Source organism: Suncus etruscus, chromosome 6 (genome assembly GCF_024139225.1).
Source record: "Suncus etruscus isolate mSunEtr1 chromosome 6, mSunEtr1.pri.cur, whole genome shotgun sequence".
NCBI lineage: Eukaryota > Metazoa > Chordata > Mammalia > Eulipotyphla > Soricidae > Suncus > Suncus etruscus.
The window spans coordinates 124,797,898-124,815,290 of NC_064853.1; the positions used below are offsets into that span (position 1 = coordinate 124,797,898).

General features: G+C 33.8%; 1 non-coding gene across 1 annotated transcript; it reads left to right on the forward strand.

Annotated features, from left to right (window-relative positions):
• Positions 1-927: 927 nt before the first annotated feature.
• Positions 928-1,141, forward strand: LOC126012791 (small nucleolar RNA U3). Its single transcript, XR_007497167.1, has one exon. It is a non-coding gene; the product is annotated as a small nucleolar RNA U3 (small nucleolar RNA).
• Positions 1,142-17,393: the final 16,252 nt, after the last annotated feature.

Here is a 17,393-nt window from a genome sequence, read left to right on the forward strand (position 1 = left end):
CTTGCCATTCCAAAATTAAATGACTCTATTGCTTTGCCATTCTATTGTAGATGGAAGTAAGTAGGGCCACAATATTTGAGTTACTTGCTATATTTTTTGTTTAGCAATTACAATAATTTTTTTCCATTGGAAGAACATGATATGCAGAAAAAACTCATAAATTTATAAAATTTGTAATTTAATGGATATTTAAAAACTAGTTCTCATCCTATACATTTAATAAAGATCATGTAGTTATCACTAGGACCAAAATAAAAAATCAAATAATTTTAATTATTTGTCTAGTGTGTTAAGTCTAATACATTTTATACTTATAGTATTAATATTTTCTTTTTGATCAGTATATAGACTACCCTTATTATTCTTGTTGAAAATGATGCAACTGTCTTACGTGTTTCTATAGTTAGTCTTTCTTATTGCAATTATTTTTAATTCAGCAGAATAATTTTTCATAAACCAAATCTGGAACATGTTGGCATTTTTACATTGTCCAGATACTTTCAATATTTCTATATTATCTACTTTAAAATTGCCACTATTCAAATTTATAACCAGCAAGTAGAATTATCCTCGCATGAGTCTTCGGCCAATTTTGTCTTCTTTTGGATACTACTCAATTTAGACTTTGGGGCTAATTTTTCGTCATCAGCATCACCATAATCATCTTACCTATGTGACTTTGATATTCAACTCTTATTTCTACCCTCATGACAAATTTTCTCTGCACCTCTTTCACTCTGCACAGAAGAATTCTTGTTTCTACTCTAGTTCTAGAAACTTACAAGGCTCTCAACTTTATAACACAAATTTGAAATCTACCATGATCTATTCCCATTATAACTGGTTTTAAAGTCAACATACAGGTATGAAGTTTGAAAGAAGACATCAATATAAAAAATATTTATATCTATTAGAAATAATTAGATGAAGACTATACTTTCAGGGATCATTTCTATAGTATGTTACTAGAGAAGTTTCTCTGATCGTGTAGAGCACCCGAACCCACGAGGAGGAGTCAGAGCGTCCTCTCCTGAGCGTGAAGCCGGCTCTAGGTGTCGCTTTTGCGGCTGCCTTTTGCCATTGATGATTGTTCTTTCCTTCTTTTGGAAGGGATAGAGGGAGAGGATGCAGTCTGAGTGGTATTTTAAGTATTTTATCATTTTAAGAATTAAAATTTAAAAAAAGAAATAATTAGATGAGAAAGGTTGCAAATAGAAAAAAATACTGATTCAAGAAAGATCAAAAGCAAAACACTTTCTAGTTTCAAATATGTGAAAAACCAGATTTTTTTAAATCTGGCATTGGGTGGGTCTGGGATGTCCAGAAGTCAAATAATGTTAACAAGTCCCTCTCCCATCCCCACCCCTATATGACCCAGCAATTCCACTTCTTGGCTTCTGCCTCAAGGGCCTAACTAACAAATCTATTCAGAAAAGAATTTAGGCTCCATGTTTTTTGCAGCATTATTTATAAAAATCCAAATCTAGAAATAACACAAATATCCAAGTACTGATGACTGGGTAAATAAACTATGGAACTTCAACACAAGGGAGTACTACTTGGCTATAAGAAATGCAAACATTTTTCCGTTTGCTGCTACATGCGTGGATGGATCTGGGGAGTACTTTGTATTGAGTGAAGTTAGAGAAAGTACAAAGTGATTTTTCTCATATCTGGGCAATAAAGAAACATAGCATGTAAACTACAAAGGTGGCAGAAACAGAGAACAGATCTTCAATGAGAATCTTGAGGAGGTGAATAATGTGGGGCAATAGGATTCATGGGAAACACTGGGAAAGTCGTAGAGGAAAGTTGACACTGCTGAAATGATTGATGCAGGAAACCCACAAGTAACAGTATTGTAAAAAAATACAATTTAAAAGTTAATAAATAGATAAAACCTCAGGAACTATATTTTGACTTATCATTGTCTTTCTCCTTCCAGTAACTTTAGCTATAAACTCCTTTATTGTTTAACTCAGTTTGAGTTAAAATCTTCTTTTACAAACAAAATTATCTTAATTGCTTAATATGCCTTCAGGATTCTGAATATTTTGAGGGTATGAGATTCAAAAAATGCCTCTGAAAGCAAATGAGCTCCCTCTCAGACGAATGACTTAAAGCTGACTCCTGCAATTCCTTCTTCAAGCCTAATATTTAGGAATTCATCTTAAAATATGGGCTTTGCTTAGCCATATTTTATTAGGTATAAAATCATGGCTACGAAATCTAACCATCCTACGCATTGTAAAAAAGTTCAGCCACTATGATTAAGATAAATATTATATTTAAAAAAAAAAGAAAAAAAACTGAAAAAAAAAAAAGAAAAAGTTCAGTAACCGGATATCCAAAATACATTGTGCCCTGTTATTCTGAAATAACAGATGAATTCTGTTTAGGCTTCTCCTAGGAATGAGAATACATGGATAGGAGTTATATTTCAGTATTTATCAAAAAGGAAGAGTGCTATTTGTCATAGTGCTTGATTCTCTCTTGCATACTAATAATTTAACTGCATTTTAAGATTCACAGTATCTTGTTGGCAATGAGTCAAGACATTTTATATAATGTAAAAAACATACCTATAAAGGCAAAAATAATAAATATGATTATATACTTATATACTTACATATTTACAAGAGATGCTGAGTAATAATCAATCTAATCCTAATTTCTCAAGAGTTGGGCTGGTGAGATAGGACAGGAGGTAAGACACTCGGCCTACATGTGGTAATATGGTTCTATATGCCACAAATGATTTCCTGAGCACCGTAGTGGTCACTGGTGAGCACAAAATTACTAATAGTCTCAGTACTAAAAGTGACTTAATCTCTTTCCTCACTCAGATCTCTCCTAAAAGATCAAAATCACATTGTCTATTTTCATAGACATAGACACATTGTCTATTTTCATTTTAGTATCCTGAGCTGAGAGGAGAGATATATTAAGATGACAACTTTTCTGTTGGATATCAGTGTATTCCTTTTGGATATAGGCAAAATGTCTTGGCAAATTTATTTTTGATGATTGCCTGAAAGTTTGAATAACTTGCTTGTGGAAAGATTTAATTATAACTACTCAAGTTATATATAAAAATCTGATAAATTTTTAAAAATCCCTACATTATTATTATCATCATGATTAGCAATTGTTTGCCTCTGTTTACTTGGCACAAGTTTCTATATTAGTAGCATTGGGTAAAGATAACTAGATGGAAAACAGTACCACATAGTGGTTTATGTCCAGAAAATTAATATCTAAAAATCTATGTTCTCAAACAATTAATTGGTCATAGAAGTGACCAGTGCCAATACAAATCTGATATTAGTTTGCTAGATAATGTCTCACCAATAGATTTAAATTGTCAATTTATTAAGAGAAAACCTTGTACTATAAGCATTGTTTTTCTACAATATGCAAATTGAATTGTAAAAGATTTAGCATTTTTCAGTTGTGTGTTGGATTATACAAGAAATGTTTGTGGAAATTGTGGGAAAAATAGATGAAAAGTAATCCTTGATAGTTTGTCTTCTGAACATTTTTATTGACAATGTTAACTTCCAAATAAAACTTCCTTCAAGCTAGAGTTAAAGAGTGCCCAAATTAAATAAGGGCTGATTAACACCTGTAAATTTTCTAAAGGATTCTTCTTATTAATTAATATAATATTAAGTTGTCTTAATTTAGTAATACTAAATTATATGAGAAAAATTAAAGGAAAAGCAAGTTAAGGCACATATAAAAGAAAAAAGAACACAAATCAGCTTTGTTTCTATTGTATAAACTGATAATAATGATTATTTTCAGCACAACTATGAGGATTAATTATTTCAAGTGTTACAGAGATCATGACAAATAAATAAACATAATAACATTTATTCTTTCTGTAATGGTATTAAATTTCTAAAACTTAACCCAAAGTTAATTTTTTTCTGAAATTCACTAAGCAGAGAAATATCCTCTTATGTGATCTATTATTCTGCCCAAAGAGGAAGTTATGTTGCAATGGGCACTTTGGCTATAGCTAGGAGCATTTCCAGGTACAAAACTTGGCCAGGTAGTAGGTGATATTTCTCTTTTAACGCCATCTCAACTCCCTCCCTACTTCCCTTTTTGAATGGCATGCTATGTCTTGAAATGTCAAGTCTCACTGTGCAATTATATAATTCACCCTGCTCTAATCAGGTGATTATGCAATTAGGAAAATCCTAAGCTTTTAGTTATTTGTGCCTTAATCTTATTTTTGATGGGCCTGGCTGTGTTGACTGGTACAAAGCTCTTTCATCCAAGGAGAGGTAAAAGGCTACTGCATTGGGTTAATAATTGGAGCTTAAAGAAGTGAATTACATTGTAACACATTATCATGGTTTTCTGCAGATATGTACACTATTTCTACCCCAAATGTCAGTCTTCAAGTGGTTTCTACTCTTTATTAAAGAGAACAATGAAATCGAGAGTAAAATGACAATGACTGCATGGTTTACACACACACACACACACATACACACACACACACACACAATTTTTAAAGAGACTGTGGGAAGAAAAAAGTGAGAAGGGTGAAGAAAATAAAAGCATGTCATTAGAACATGATTCAGGAGACAGAAAAATGAAGAAGCCAATTTTCACGTCTGGGAAATCACAACTAAGTCAACATTATACAAGAATGAATCAAGCAATTTGTGTATATTGCAATGGGCAAAATTTATGATTCCAGTTCTTCACTTGAACAAATGTTTGAGACAGATGATCACATTAGTCATAGAAAGAAAAAAGAAAATATATTAATGTTACTTGTTTTTAACAAAATGAAAAGATTAAAATGTATTGTTTAATCAGTACAACATATTAGTGAGAATTGAAATATATGCTGAAAATTGGAATTAAACATTTTGTGATTATTTTTACCTATTTGACCTCAGTCTCTTCCTTTATATCCAAGTTAGTTCATTGATTACTTAGGATAGGCTTCAAGAGTGTAATTAGTTTCATGCTGTACAAAGTATTATAGAAAAGCAAATGAAAAGGTTTGATAAGACTTAAGTAGCCATTCTCAAACTAATTTTTGACTATGAAATAAACAATAGCAATTCTATATGTAAACCAAGGTTAAAATCTAAAATGTTTATATTGTTGAAATTGTTTTTCAGCATACCAGAGAGAGGGAACCAGAGGTCTCATCAAAAATATATCAGTAATCCATTTTAATTGCTAAACTATGTATAATACAGCATTTGTTATGCCCAATTTTCAAATATTTAAGTTGCTTTTTGTATAATGATAGATCAAGTCAGTGCTATGATTTACCAAATCAAGTAGAAAATATGTTTCTAACTTTCGTTGATATTATTCAAGTATCCCTGTGTAATATTAGTCTTCTAATTGAAAAGGAAATGTTTTATATACATGTACTTTCTATATGTATATATATATATACACACACACACAATTGTGTATTTGACTATAACTGACCAGCAACTTGAAAATTAAAAGTAATGTTTTTATTATTCTGACAACTATGCTATTTTAGAATGCCAAAAATAGTTTAACTATATTTTATGGTCTTGGTCCTTATGGAGATATTACATGCTAATCCTGATGTATATTGGGAACAAATGAATGTGGCTTACTTAATACAAATTGCAGCACCAGTATCAATGTGATAAGGGATAATTTTCCAAATGTCTTTAAGGTAAACTAGACAATGAACACATTTAGCAATTTTATATTTTATTCTTAGTATTTCACTTTCCCCAAACGTATATGACATAGAACTTTTTTTTATTTTTGGCTTCTGGGCCACACCTTTTATTTTCCTAGCTATATGATCAGGGATTATTCCTGGCTGGACTCAAAAGTCCATATATGATGCCCAGGTTCAAACCTGGGTCAGCTGTGTGCCAGGAAATTGCTTTACCCTCTGTTCTATCATTTGGGCTCTCAACCTAAAAACATTTTTAAATATTTCACCTGTCATGGTTTTGGGGTTTCTGAAATCCTATTATAAGTATATGTTTTAGAAGCAATATATCTCAGAACAACGTTTTCTTTCACTTTTAAAAACAGGTGGGAATTTTTTATACTAATGTTTCAGTCATAGAATGTATACTATCCTTCACCAGTACAATCTTTCCACCAATGGTGTCTGTCCCCCAATTCCCTCTCCCAACTCAACCCCCTGCTTATCTCTTAGACAGGCATTTTGCCTCTATCTCTCACTATCATTGTCATGGTAGTTGTCATTGTTGTTAGTGCTCTAACTGTACTCACTGCTTTTTGTAGCAAGCTTTATATCATGAGCTGATCCCCTCAACATACAGCTCTATTGACACAGGATATAATTACTGTACTGTTTTATTTTTTTATATTCTGCAGATGAATTATACTATTCTATGTCAATCTCTTTTCCTCTGGCTTATTTCACTCAGCATAATAGTCTCCATGTCCATCCATGTATAGGCAAATTATATGACTTAATTTTTTTAAGAGTTGCATAGTATTCCATTGTGTAAATGTACCACTGTTTCTTTAGCTACTCATCTATTGTTGTGTACCTGGGTTGTTTCCATATTCTAGCTTTTGAAAATAGTGCTGCTATAAATATAGAGGTCATTTTTATTGTGTTTTTGTGTTCCTAGGGTACATCATTAGGAGTGGTATTGCTAAATTTTTTGTAAACATGGCGATTAAATAAAATTTTTTCTCAAAATTTTCCCAGAATTATTTGTTTTATTTTTAAATTCATATTTATAATTCGTTGAATCAGAATTTCTGGACATAAAGCATGGGGATTTGTTTTATTCAAAAGTACCAGGATAATTATGAATAGCATGGTTGAGAATCCATTGATTTTTGCATAATAAAGGGGCTTAGTTTTCTTATTTACCATAAGTTCATTCTATAATTGAATGAATAAATCTATAATTGAGATACAGTTACAAAATTGTTCATGATGGAGTTTCAGTCATACAATGTAAAAAAAACAACATTGTACAAAATGACTGTTTAAAAAAAGAAGAAAATTAGGACAGATTATTACATTAGCAAGGAAATGAAGAGACGAATGAAACAATTCACCTCAATAATGAGATAGCAAGAAAAGATAGTGCTGAAGCTGTCAGGGCACTTGCCTTGACCTGGGTTCAATTCTTGGTATTCTGTATTGTCTCCTGAGCACCACCAGTAAAATCTTAGAGTTACTTGGTGTGTCCCTTTATCCTCTCCCCAAAAGAAGGAAGAGGAGGTGCCTGCCAGGAATTGCAACCTCTAGTGAGCAAGTGTATTCACACTGCAGTGAATGCTTATGACCATTACAAACACAACTTATAGGCCTCAGATGTGAGTTCTGGTGAGCAAATGAGCAAGTACTACAACAGTATGACAGCAAACATAAGTCAGAGTGTGTAATCACAGCAACCAAAGAAGTAACAAGTCAGCAACCCACAGCTGGACAAATGTATATGTTACCACCAAAAGCATTAGCAATGATACATGAGTGTTTTAATTACCCCCCAAAAGTTAAATGCTGATATTTTGTCTATTTTATTTATTTTAGGGTTATGGGATATGTCTCATACTGCTCTGGGTTTATTCCTGGTTTTGCACTCAAGGATCAACCCTGACAGTGAAAGGGAGATCTTACATGGTGCCATCAATAGACTTGGCACCATACATTATGGCCTTCACTAATACTTCCTCTCTCCATTGCCACCACTCTCTGTTAAATAAACTGACTTTGTTTCTAATCAAGGAATTTGATATAAAGGATAAATGGGTGTCCTGGTTGTAAGTGAATATTATCCTGGAAAATTTATTATTTATTCTGCCTTAGACTTTACAGAAGTTAGGAATTTTACTTGCTTAATGACTCTCCTTGAGATATGCTTGAATTTTGTGAGCACAAGATTAAACCATTTTAAATTCCAATTTGAGGATGTCTTATTCTTTTATGTGAACCAACAATAAATGAGAAAGTGAAGAAAATGCTTTGCTAAAATTGTACTCAAAAACATATTTCAGGGGCCAGAGAAATAGCACAGCAATAGGGCATTTACCTTGCATGCAGACTACACCGGAGGAACTTCATTCGAAAGTTGGCATCACATATGGTTTCCTAGCCTGCCAGGGGTGATTTCTGAGTGCAGCCAGGAGTAACCCAAGTGCCGCTGGGTATGGCCCAAAAACCGGGGAATATTTTGTTTATGACTGAAACCCAATGACAAACATGCTTGTAATCATGGTGCTTATATAAAGATTTATATGTAAAAAATTAAATTAAATTAAAAATATTTCAAGATCAATTCTTTTTTTGGAGGGGGCATTGGGGCACACCCTGTGTGCTCAGAGATTACTCTGGCTATGCACTCAGAATCGATCCTGGCTTGAGGGACCATGTGAGACATCAGGGTATCAAACTGCTGTCCTAGGTTAGCTCGTGAAGGCAAACACCTTACAGCTTGCACCACCACTCCAGCCATTCAAGATAAATTCTTAGCAAATTAACTTTGGAGGGGAGTCTGTAGGGAGGTTCCCAATATTTGTTCAAGGGGGTCAGGAAACAACTCCTATCAATGCTCTGCTAGCAGATCAAATGGTTCCATGCTAGGGCCTAATGAAAAATTTTCCAAGAGAGCCATATCTGCAGTTCACATGTTGCTTGGGACTGAACTTGAACCCTTACTCAAGAAAGTATGTATTCCTATGCTTTGTGCTATCGTCATAGCCCCCAGAAGAAAAATTATTTTAACTTCTCACTACTTTATCCCATTATAGAAATAAAATTCTGTTCAACTTATAAATCACCATTATGATTAAACAAACAAATACAAAATTAAAATGAGTCTATGACCTTAAATTTTATTAATATTTATTGAATATTTTTTAGGTCTTAACTCAATTTTTTATTGTTTGGAAATAAAGGGATAGGAGAATATTAATCTATCTTATCTAGAGTTTTACAAATTACCAGTTCATAATATTTTTGTTAGAACTTTTAAATCAAGAAATTTATAATATACTCTAAAATTTATAATATACTTTATAGATGTAAAAAAAAGAATGCTGAACTCTACTTAGTTAATAAGTGAGCTCATTTAAACAATACAGCCTTAGAGAAAAATGTTCCTTGTTTTTTTTTTTTTTTTACTTTACCTAAAAGGTCTCAAGACATTTAACCAATTCTTAGTATTGTCTCTATATACAGAATATAAGATAAGAAGGCAATTATAATCCCAAAATTGGAACCCTATTGTGTACACATACACATTTCTTTGCTATGGACTTACCTCTGTTGCATTTAACCACAAAGAGGAAGGACATCACCTCTCAAACTATTCTCATCGGCCATTGAATAATCTGACTTTTAGGCCTGAAGTTATCAGTCTTCTATAAGCACACAAATTATCTCTTTGGTCCAATTAAATGTGGTTTATATCACTGCTATGTTTATCCTGAGGTTGAATGTTAGATCAGTTTCTCAAATATCAATGATAGTGTAAAGAAATAAATGAGAAATTTTTTAAGTTATTCGAATTCAAAAAATTTCTCTCACTCACTCTCTCTTTCTCGTAATCTCCTTCTGAGCCACATTCATGCCACTCAGGAGTTACTCCTGGAAAACTCAGAGAACATATGGGATGCAGGGAATAGAATCTGAATCAGCTACATGCAAGACAAACACCCTACCCACTGTGCTATTGATCTGGCCCAGATCTCTTAATTTTTTATGTTTTTTTTTTTATATGACTGAGACACAGATTGTGGCAGGAATCCCCCACTCCAAACTCCTCTTACAAAGATTTTTAATGTTTGAGCCATGGGATTTTTCAGACTATCAACATTCTGCTAATTGTCACCTGGAAAATTGCTACCTTGTTGTTCCTTTCCTTTTGGTGTCCACCAAAAGGTCCCATTAACACAGGATTAAAGAGTTAGAAAGGGGATTGGATTAAAATATTGTTTTATAACTGAAGGACCATTGTGTTCTATTTAAAGAAATAGACTACAAAGCTGTAATTTGTTGGATTTGTGAATGCTCCAATATGAAGCTTTATTGGATTTTCAATTATAATTAACAGAATAATAACGAAAGATGTAAACAGACACAGAAATGACTGTACCATGTAACACCTGCTTCAAAATTATTTGAACAACAAAATGTTTTTGAGTCTCCCACTTATTTATAATCCTGGCATGTTTTTTTCTATGCCTGTCTATGTATCAATCTGCTTAATTATTATTCAGTGCTCTATGAGGCAAAAACTGCTTAAAAATAATCTGATCCAGGTGACAAGCTAAAAGCAATAAAACTCTTACAGGGAGATCACCTTACACAAGTAAAATGAGAAAAAGTAGGCAAATGGGAAGTTAAAGAAAAGTTCTGATAATTAAATCCTTAGCCAACGTGGAGTTCAATGAGCTCAAAAATATAAATTGTGAACATAACTTTGGTGGTTTCATAGTAGTCTCAAAACAGAAAGGGTGGGATTGAATTAGAAAACTATCTTCAGAGTTATTGTTAAATAAAAGCAAATCTCTTCCATTCAGCCATAAAGAAATCATGTACAATTTTCATTTGGCATCCTAACAATCTTATATTTGGTTTGAGCAGTACATTCTCATTTCATTCATCATTTAAAGACAGATAATCAGAAAGTCATTACATTGGCCGACACCAAACCCTTTGCTCGATTGTATCGTAATTGAGCGCTGCGGATCCTGTGCCAGATGTAATGGATAATGAATATATTATGTCAGGAGAATCGCCCCAGAAGCTCTAGAGGAATAGATAGAGAGGACTGTAGTGGTGACATGTAGGGTCACAGATGTGGCACTGATTTACTGATGGAGTGATTGTGTAATTAGGTAATCAATGATGGATTCTGCACTGTTTGTGGGCATCTCTCTCTGCAAATAGGGAAAGCATCTGAGTGGATAAGCCACTGTTTACTATTCAGCATAGTTTAAAAAGACCAGATTTAGTTTGGGGTAGAGGTTATAGTCATTGTTAATTATTTCAGTGCATATGTGATAGGAAAAATATTAATATGGGAAATTCCCTTTGGGGCTGGAGCCATAATACAGCAGGTAGGGTGTTTACCCTGCTCATGGTCAACCTGGAATCAATCTGTGGCATCCTAGATGATCCCATGTGCACCACTAAGAGTAATTCCTGAGTAATGCCTTGAGCATCACCGGGTGTTGCCCAAAAAACATATAAAAGGAAAAAAAACTAGGAATATCATGTTGACAAATTATGAACTTGGTTACATTATAATAAGATCATGAAGTGAAATGCTTGCATTGATTTTCACCATTCTTTCTCTGAAATAGAGCAATACATTTAAAAGTATAGAAACATTGTCATTCCATGATGGTTCACTTACAAATTTGACTTTATTTTATTTTTGCAGGGAGGGGACGATGAACCACACCCAGCAGTGCTCAGGGCTTATTCTTTGTTCTGCACTCAGGTGACTGTAGCAGGTTCCAGGTATCAAACCTTGGTTGGTCACATGCAAGGCCAGTGCCCCACCCATTCTACTCTTACTCCAGTCCCAAAATTTCTGTTATACTTACTAATTTATTCACAAATTTGTAATATTTAATAATTATCTAAGTATATTCTAATAAAAACAGTTATAGTTGTGCTGATAATGGCAATTTTGAAGTATGAATTTGAATCCTTTAAATTACCTTTTTTTCCTCTTTCTTTCTTTCTCTTTCTGCCTCTGATTAGACTTCAGTGTCTATGTATATCTGGCACACACTACAGGCCTCTGAAATATCTTCTGAGCCCTAGAATTTTCCAGTTACAAGAATAATATCATTTAGTCAAAACAATTTTAGTAGATATTATCCCATTATATACAAATGTGAATGGAAGTTGACACACACATTATTCTAGTACCTTTACAATACATAATAAGATAGGCCACTGAATTAACATTTAGAATGGATAGTATTATTATCAAATATTAATAATCAAATATCTATATATTTCATAATTTTATAATCAAACATCAATACTTATAACTGCATTACTTCAGTATAACCTCGGGTTAACTCAAATACATTAATGCATATTTCTTTCATTTTCTCTTGCAAAGTTAGTTTCTCAAACTAATAAAAGGGATAATAGAAACTATGCAATGTTAAATATTTGAAAAGAAATAGTAAGTTATATTTTATAGTAATAAATATTGAATTATTTTCCTTTATGTTGACCTCTAACCTGCAATTCTGATGTATGAACACAAAAATATCCCCCCTTCATACCTCTGATTCTGTGTGTGTGTGTGTGTGTGTACTTTTGTGTGTGCTTGTATAGTTAGCAGAACACTAATGTGACTCTTGCCTTGGAGAGAGAAAAATTCAGCAAAATAAGACACAAGATGATTTATCACCCTTACTCCTCAAGCTTTTCTAAAACATAGAAGAAGCAAAATCTTTCCTCACATCTTCTATGAAGACAAAATTTTAATAATAACCAAAACCTACAAAGCCACTATTAGAAATGAAAATCTTAGACCAATTTCCCTAATGAACATTGATTCAAAAATTGTTAATTAGCAAACTAAGTCAATTAAAATGGTAAAATAAGTGGGACTAATCCTAGGTATGCAAGGATGGTTCAACACACATAAATTAATTAATGTAATTCATCTCATCAATAAAATAATATATTAGCCATATCAAATGATTCCAAGAAACCTTTCTATAAAATCTGACATACATTCATGTTAAATGAATGTTAAATCACTCAACTAAATAGGGATGGAAAGAATCTTCCTCAAAAAATTGTCAAGTTCTGGGGTCGGAGTGGTGATGCAGCTTTGCTTTGCAAGAGGCTGACCACAGGACAAACTGCAGGTCGATCCCCCTGGTGTCCCATATGTTCCCCAGAGCCAGGAGCAATTTCTGAGGGCAGAGCCAGGAGTAATCCCTGAGAGTCATTGGGTGTGGCCAAAAAAAAACCCAAAACAAAACAAAATTGGCACCTTTTTTTTAAAAACTTAAAATTTTATTTAAAAAATTTTAACATCAGGAAATGTGCACTGGTGAAAGGAAGGGTGTTCATTGTACATTGTATGACTGAAATTCAATCATGAACAACTTTGAAGCTGTATCTCATAGTGATTCAACTTAATTTTTTTTTAATTTTTTAATTTTAATTATGACAATAAAGATGCAAAGAAAGAGGACAGGATAAAGTTACAGTGGAAGCACAATCACCCATAAACAGAATTCTCGGTAGTCCCATCGATGATATCCCAGCCTTGAACTTTAAGCCAAAGAACATTAAGAAAAACAAAACTGAACCCATGTACAATACAATTACTTTGTACCTCAAATCCCCAGTTGTAGTACATACTATTTCTTAGCAGCACACAATATAATCTAAAGACATTAGACTTATGTAACTCCTTAAACATTGAGGGCAAAGTACATTTATCTAGTTTCATGCACATGCTTACTAGTTTAAGTTAACCTCAAAAGTTTTAGTGGGTTGTTTTTCTTAAGGATTGGAGTCAAGGGAACATAGTAAAAAACAGTGTTAGAGTGTCATTTGTTTGCATAGACCCACCAAAATATAAGGGACATGGAAAGAAAAATTATGGCCTAAATACAAGGAGACCCTACCCCTGAAGTTTCCTGGCACAGGACCGACTCTAGGCTCCAGGCAAACTAGTTTGTCCAACCCAAGTCATCGTCTGTAGTGGCAATACACTTCCATTCCTCATATAGTCTCTGTTGTTGGTATCATGCTTCTGTATTAAAGATCCTGGAGTGTGCATATCCCATATTGCAGTCAGGATGGTGCAGAGCATCCTCTCATTTCACCTCACATTTAAGAGGCAATAGAGAGAACCATGTCCTGTAGAGCAGGTCATTGTTGTTGTCAAGTCTTCTCAGTGTAAACGGAAGTCTCTTATTAGGAGGTCGATGTCAGACCCTTGGTAGTGTCTTTCCTGGTAGAGGATTGCTTCCAGCTGTTGCTATAAAAGACCTTGGATGTTTCGTAGATAGCTTGCCTAGTTCCGGCGTGAATGGAGGATGCCCATTCTTCTGAGGCCTGTGCCAGGTCATTATACCAATGTTCAGGGTGTAAGGTACATTGTACTGAGATTTGTGTTTTCCTACTTCTATTAGATAAAAACTTATCTGTATGTATAGTGTTTTCCCATTTTAATGTGTCTATGCAAACAAGGATCAATGCCATGTAGCATTATCGGCACATCTGGAGGCAATAGGAACAAGACCAGCAATTTCCATGACATAGTTCAATCTTAGGCATTAAACTGAGGGACAGTTCCACCATCAATCCTTACTGAACAGCTTACAAAGAAAAGACAAGATGAAAAGTGGATAGAAACATCATGGTAGAACAATAGAGAGAGAGAGTTATAGTTGTTAAAGAAAATACACATAAAATATATAAAAGATATATGTGTTCAATATGTGTTCAATTTATGTCCTTCTAAATAGTTCTGAGATTGTTAGATCCACTGTATGTCTTTGGTCTGAGATTAGAACTGTGTGTTACTGAAGTTAAGAAGGGTAAATCTGGGATACTGATGGTTGGGAGATATGTTTGCAACATGTAGACTGGTATGAAATTTCCAGTGTCAGCCTGAGTATAGCTGAGCAGCTATCTGCCACCCCCCAGATCAGACTCCACCCCCTAAGCCAATCTCTGGAGCTGGCCTGGAAGTGGGGAAAACCCAGGGTGCCCCATCAGGTCCTCCCAGGAACCCACCTGGAGATCCGGAGGAAAGAGGAAGGGGGGGGGGTCGGGTGACCCAGGTCCGGGCCCCCCTACCCTAGGCCGGGCCAAGAGGCCTCTGGCACATATGGAGGTCTCCCAAAGGCCAGCCCGTGCCGGCTGAAAATCCTAAAATTGTCCACTTCTATCTGAAAAAAAAAAAGCCTATAAAAGAGAATCAGAGTCTACTTCATTCAAAGTAATGCCCCTAAATATAAAGTACCTATGAGTTAATTTAACGAAAGAAATGAGAAATCTATCCCATGAAAATCATGTCACTTGAGAGGAGACCTTGAGAAAGGAAAAAAACTTTCTATGTTCATGAATTAGAACACACAAAATATCAAGATGAACATCCAATATAAGTTAGCATATAGATACAACTTAATCCCCATCCAAATTTTAATTATGTCTGGCAGGCTCAGGGTACCTACCATATGTCATGCTGAAGATCAAACCCATGGTGACTGATGCAAAGCAAGTACTCTACTTACTTTACTATCTCTCTGACCCAGAGTAAACTCTTTGAAGTCAGGGGCTCCTACTGCTGTTCCCTGAAAATCTAATATGGCACTCATTCGGTGCTTCTAAATAAAAATGGATGAGTAAGTAGATAAATAAATTCCATGACAAGAAAAATAATTTAAAAGGAGTAACACAAAATATGAACACAAAAAGCTACTTATTCTTTATCATCGATCAAAACAACTACAAAAAGGAAACTGCCCATCTAAACTATATTGTCCATACAAACTCACATATGCACATATATACTATATAGCACCCAATTCCCCCCCCTATAGCACCCAATTTTATATGTACAAAAGAAATATTGAAAGAATGCTAAAAAATAACCAAGGGGTCTAATATAAAAATTCAAGTCAAAGGAATACTATGAATATTTTAATAATAGAACAATTAATCACAGGGCCTAAAACACAAAAAAAGGGGCTGTTACCTAATTATAAAAAATTCAATTCACTATAAGACTTTTACAAAAAAAAACTTTCCACATTTTAGAATTCTAATGACAAGTCCTCAAATTGAATTTGATAAATCTACAATCAGGACATATTTCGACATCCTTATACCTAGTTCAATCATAACAGGTATCAGTAGATCAATGTTTTCAACCTTCATACCATATTCTTTTTCAAAATGTGCAGAATTAGAAAAGCCAAAGCCTGGGGGCTGGTGAGAGAGTACAGGGGGGTAAGGCCAACCAGGTGACCGACCCTAATTTGATCCCCACCACTACATGGAGCAATGGCACAGAACCAGAGATATGGCCCCACACCTTCTTTTCCCATTCCACATATATGTAAGAAATTTAGTCATCTTCTTTCATTTAAAAGTATTAGAAACACTGACAACCTTTTCTAAAGGGAAAAAATAAAGGTAATAAAATAAAGAGTTGTCATCTACACCATTTGGAATTTCAACACATCAGTCTAAATACATTGTATACTTTTCCCAAAAATGAAAATTATAGGAGTTTGAATATCATGAATCACTGTGTAGTCAAACCAAGTATCAATGAGAAAAAAATCACAAACACGATTATGTGATAATAATGAAGTAAAGGCAAGAAAGGAAAAGAGAGATGAATGAGTTGGAGTACATTTTTTGCACATAGGAATATTCTGCTTCATTCCTAATGTTGCATGGTCCCCTGTATATCACTGTGAATGATTCCCCCAAATTTTGAGCTAGAAGTAGCCCCCAGATAAAAACAAATACAAAATTAAAGAATGAAGTAATGCTGAAGAACAATGGATCAAAAAGTTATCCAACTGAAGAAACTACAAAACAAATATAATAAAATTAAAGAAATTTAAAAGGTAACAATGAAATAAATTATGTAAAAATTTTTTTTTGGTTCTGGGGTCATACCCAGTGACACTCAGGGATTACTCCTGGCTATGCACTCAGAAATTGCTCCTGGCTTGGGGGGACCATATGGGATGCTGGGGGATCGAACCGAGGTATGTCCTAGGTTAGCGCGTGCAAGGCAGACACCCTACTGTTTGTACTACTGCTCTGGCTCCTATATCAAATTTTTTTAATAAGTGTGATAATACAAATGGCTAAAGCACATGTTTGGCATATTTATGTATATGTAATGTTAATATGTAATATTATCTAACATATGTGTTAAAATATAAACAGAATCTTTAGTGAAGAACACACACATCTCAGAAGGGAGAATAATGTGCTTACATAATGGCACACACGAATGCAAATAAATCATAAAACAATGGTATCTTAAAGACAAAAAATTAAAAATTAGTTTTTGTATTTGTAGAAAAATATTCAAGTTCTACTAATCTATCACAATACAACTGCTACTAAATACTTGCCAGGTAGATTAAAATATTATCTATTTATAAAAAATACTTTTATTTAATTTATATTTAATCATTTAAAAAGAGAAGGTAGGAACAAAGAAAGAGGAAAAATGGAAGGAAGCAAAGGAGGGTAGAAAAAAGAGAAGGAAGAAAAGAGAGAGGAGAAAAGTCAAATTATAAGAAATCTTTCACATTCTATATCAAATTATTATGATGTTTTTGTATTCCCAGTTTAAATACTATTTATTAAACTTAGATAGCTAATTTTTGATATTCTTTAA